This window comes from Papaver somniferum, chromosome 2 (assembly GCF_003573695.1).
Source record: "Papaver somniferum cultivar HN1 chromosome 2, ASM357369v1, whole genome shotgun sequence".
NCBI classification, from domain to species: domain Eukaryota; kingdom Viridiplantae; phylum Streptophyta; class Magnoliopsida; order Ranunculales; family Papaveraceae; genus Papaver; species Papaver somniferum.
Window position 1 is genome coordinate 7631215 of NC_039359.1, and position 5174 is coordinate 7636388.

Genomic DNA, 5174 nt, shown 5'->3' on the forward strand with positions numbered 1-5174 from the left:
TTCTCCTTTTCTTCATTGTAAACACCATTTGAGCTATATAAAAAATATTTTGAGAGTGTCTACATCATGAGTAGCTAAACCCCAACACTGGGACGACGGAGGAAGCCGAATTTCATACATGAGTAAAATTATTTTATTCTATATATGACTTCTGCACTAATTAAAATAGAATTATGATTTTGATTAATTAGTTGTCATTTCATTTGATGGGTCATGCTTTCTTAGATGTTTTGATGTCCCATACTTAGGATTTACAACTAATATTTTGAGAATCTATCTTGGCAAAAATAAGAGTCCATGTTTTTATTTATTGAGCTAGAACTGTTGAAGAATAAATAATTTAACTCGATGATATGAATTCGGTGAAATCCTAGTCCCAGTAACTCTCGCTTTTATTTATCATTTTCATTAAATCTATAAATTTAATCTTCACAAGTCTTAGAGTTCGAATCTTTATTACTACAACAACAATTCAAAATCACACCAAGATACAAGAAAACTCCTACAATATTCCACAGCCGCATCCCCACAAAGATTTGGCAACTAAGCACAAGTTCAATTAAAAACTCTCCCCCATAAAATGTCATTCCCGAAAGAACAACAAGAGCGACCTTACTTTTGCAAGAAAAGAATGATTTATTTGTATACTTTGATCCCTAATAGAGTTGTTATCTACGTAGAAACAAATGCGAAATTGAAACAATACTACACTGACGTTCTAAGCCTTGATTGCCCAATAGATATAAATGAGTCCATGGGCAAAAGGCTAGAAAACTAATGAACCAAAACAACACCAATAGACTGTAGTAAGTGTTGAAACGTAGCAGTATCTAGAGGTTTGGTGAGAATATCATCCAATTGTTATTCGGAAGGTACAAATTCCATATTGATAATACCATTTTCATATAGATATCTAATAAAATGATACCTTATGTCAATGTGTTTAGTTCTTGAGTGCTCAATAGGATTATGAGTGATACGAATCACACTTGAGTTATCACAAAAGATCTTCATTACACCAGTGTCAATTCCATAATCAGCAAGCATTTGTTTCATCCACAGAAGTTGAGTACAACACGAACCTGCAGAATGTATTCTGCTTCGCATATAGACAAGGATTGTGAGTGTTGTTTCTTATTATTCCATGCCACAAGATTAAACCTAACATAGTAAAATCCCCTTGAAGTACTCTTTCTGTATCCCGCACATCTTGCCCAATCTGCATCTAAATAGACTGTAATATCAATGTTAGTATCAAAAGTATAAGATAGACAATACTCAATAGTGTGTTGGATATATCGCATGATCCTCTTTGCAGCTGCAAGATGAGATTCCTTTGGATTAGCCTAAAATATAGCACAACAACCAACACTAAAAGCAATATCAGATCTAGTAGTTATAAGATATAAGAGGCTTCCAATGATAGATCGATAAAAATTTTTATCCATATTTACTTCTTTCTCATCTCGATGTAATTTACCAGTAGTGGGCATAGGTGTCAGTTTTGGAGTTGACTTATCAAGACCGAATCTTGTTACAAGATCCTTAGCATATTTTTCTTGAGATAAGTAAATTTCATCCTTATGTTGTTGAATCTGTAATCCTATAAAGAATTTTAATTCACCAACATTGCTCATTTCAAACTCCTTACCAAAAGAGACTTGAAAATCTTTTGAAAATTTCTCAGAAGTCGATCCATAGATGATATCATCTACATAAACTTGAGCAATGACAACATCTTTCCCACTCTACTTGTTAAACAAAGTTTTATCAGCTCCACCTCTCGAAAAACCTTTCCTGAGAAGAGAAGTAGTTAGTTTTTTGAACCAGGCACGAGGTGCTTGTTTCAACCCATATAATGCCTTTTTGAGATTAAGAACATGATCTGGGAAATCAGGATTTTCAAATCCCTTTGGTTGGGCTACATAGACCTCTTCCTTTAAATTTCCTTTTAGGAATGTTGATTTTATGTCCATTTGAAACAACTTAACCTTAAGAAAACAAGCATGAGCTAATAGAAACCAAATGGACTCAAGGCATGCTACAGGAGAAAAGGTTTCGTCAAAGTCGATACCTTCAATCTGTGAATATCCCTGAGCGACAAGTCTGGCTTTGTTTCTGACAATATTGCCAAATTCATCAGACTTGTTCTTGAATATCCATTTGGTACCAACAACATTGACATTGGAGGGACAAGGTACGAGCTCCCATACATCTTGTCTTTGAAATTGATTTAACTCTTCATGCATTGCAGTCACCCAGAAGGGATCGCTAAGAGCTTCATCAATATTTCTAGGTTCTACTTGCGAAAGATAACAACCAAAATTGTAAATATTTTGAAGTTGTCCTCTTGTCTTAGTTGTAGAATATTTTCCCCCAATAATACTATTAGTATCATGATTCCTTTGAACCCAGAGGTGTCGTGGAGGAACACGTTCTTGTTCAACATGAATAGCCTGATCAGTGCTCTTCTCCCCGTCATTGGAAATATCAGAAGCAGCGACTATTGGAACAACTTCAACTGATTCTGGGATTTCCTTGACTTTCTCAATTGTCCCAGTTGGAGGCAATTCAGCAGGAGGGATATCATGACAAAAATTGCTCAGATCATCAATGATGACATTTGCAGATTCCATCATAACTTGGGTTCTGAGACGAAAACCACGACAATCAGATGCATAGCCAAGAAAGATACCCTCATCGCTTTTAGAATCAAATTTCCCTTTTTGTTCTCGATCTTTCAGAATGTATCACTTACTTCTAAACACTCTGAGATAATGTAAGTTGTCTTCCTACCGTACCACAACTCATAAGGAGTGTTTAGGGTTTTCGACCGTAGGTATACACGGTTGACCAAATAATATGCTGTGAAAACAGCTTCCACCCAAAACCTTAATTGGTAGGTTTTTGTTATGGAGCATTACCCTGGCCATTTCCTGAATGTTCCTATTCTTACTTTCTGCAACTCCATTAGCTTGAGGAGTAATGGGTGGTGAGTATTGTTGAATAATCCCCTGTTTGTCACACAATTCAAACACCTTATTGTTCTTGAATTAAGTTCCACGGTCTCTTATAATTTTCTTTAGCTTGCGACCTTGTTCATTCTGTATTCTATTAACAATAATCTTGAATTCACCAAGGGTTTCATTCTTATGAGCTAAAAATGCCACCCAAGTAAATATGTTGTAATCATCTATCATAACTAAAAGCATACTTCTTCCCAGCAACCGTAGGTTGTTGAATAGGGACTAAGAGATCCATGTGAATTAAATCAAGTGGAGCTTTAGTGAGAATATCTCGAGTTGATTTATGTGGAACTTTCGTTTGTTTACCCTTTTGACAGGCACCACATACACCATCAATCTTTGCATTGATTCTGGGAACGCCTCTAACAAGTTCTTTGCTAATGATCTTAGTTAGAAGGCGATAATTGATGTGACCAAAACGCTCATGCCAAAGATGTGCAGATTCCACCTTAATCAAATTGTAACAATTACTAAACTGAGTATTAAGAAGATAACAATTATTTTTACCACAAGTTCCCTGAAAAATTACTTTTCTAGTTTTGTCTACAATGTCACATCCATTCGCATTGAAGACAACCTTATGGCCTTTGTCACAAATTTGACTAACATAAAGAAGGTTTGCAGTCATAACTTTAACGCACACTACATCATGGATTTCAGGAACACCAGGAAGTTTGATTGTCCCCTTCTTGCTTATATAGCAACAACTCTCATCTCTGATTTTTACAGGACACCCTTCAAAGTTGCTTGAATTCACAAACCACTAAAGATCTCCAGTCATATGTCGGCTACATCCACTATCAAGAAACCATTGAAAGGGTGATGTTAATCTTAGAGAAAAAGCTCCCATTCTAACACTACTATCCCGTTTGGGATTTCTTGTTAGATTTGTATGCCTTTTTAGAGAAGTAAACAGTTGTTCAGCTTTCTTATGAAGATTACTCGCGACCTTTAAACTTTTCTTGAAAGATGTACATATATGTTGAAAATGATTATGAGAATCACAAAACATACATGGACCAACATCTTTAGACTCATCTGAGTAATTATGAGTCACATCAAGTTTCACAAAGTCTAAACCTCACTTATCCCCTGACTTGCGACAATTCCTCAGGGAAGAATTAGAGGAGTTATTCAAATTCATTAAAGATACTTTGACAGACTTCAAATCCTTATACTTTGCGATTTCTGCAACTAGATCAAAATTGATCCGGATTTGTTCATCCAAATTCTTCTGAAGATTAACTAGCTCTTCAGAATGTTGTCTAAGATCAGAGTTAAATCCTGGTGAAGCATTTATAAAGACTTTACTATCCATAGATTCAGATTGCTACAAACACAGACTTATGAGGTCTTAAACGTGTTTGCCTGCTCTGATACCAATTGAAAAAGCGGGGGTCTAACAACCACACCAAATATTTCGTTTAGGAAATATTTATGGACTAACTCAAATATAATTATGATAGCACCAATTAATAAAGCGAGTTCAATCAAGAAATACATCCAAGAGTTATACTTTGTTTCTTGATGTAATCAGCAAATCAAACAGATATAAATCCGTGGGCTTGATTATTATAAGAAACAACTTGGACGATATCAAAAACCAATATCCAAGTGTCAATCAATTAAATCATTAACCAAAGGTTGGATTCACAATTGATTGAACTTATGTACAACCTGTGATATTTCAATTATATATAAAATAGAATGCGGAAAAGAAATAACACAGACACCAGAAGTTTTGTTAACGAGGAAACCGCAAATGCAGAAAACCCCGGGACCTAGTCCTCATTTGAACACCACACTGTATGAAGCCGCTACAGACACTATCCTACTCAAAGTAAACTTCAGACTGGAATGTAGTTGAGCCTTAACCAATCTCACACTGATCAAGGTACAGTCGCGTTCCTTACGCCTCTGAATCTCAGCAGGACTCTCCGCACTTGATTCCCTTAACTGATCTCACCCACAACTAAGAGTTTCTACGACCAAAGTCGAAGACTTGACAAACCAATCTGTCTCACATGGAAAAGTCTATTGAATAGATAAATATGTCTCCCAAATAAATACCTACAAGTTTTGTTTTGTCTTTTGATAAATCAAGGTGAACAAGAACCAATTGATACACCAGACTTATATTCCCGAAGA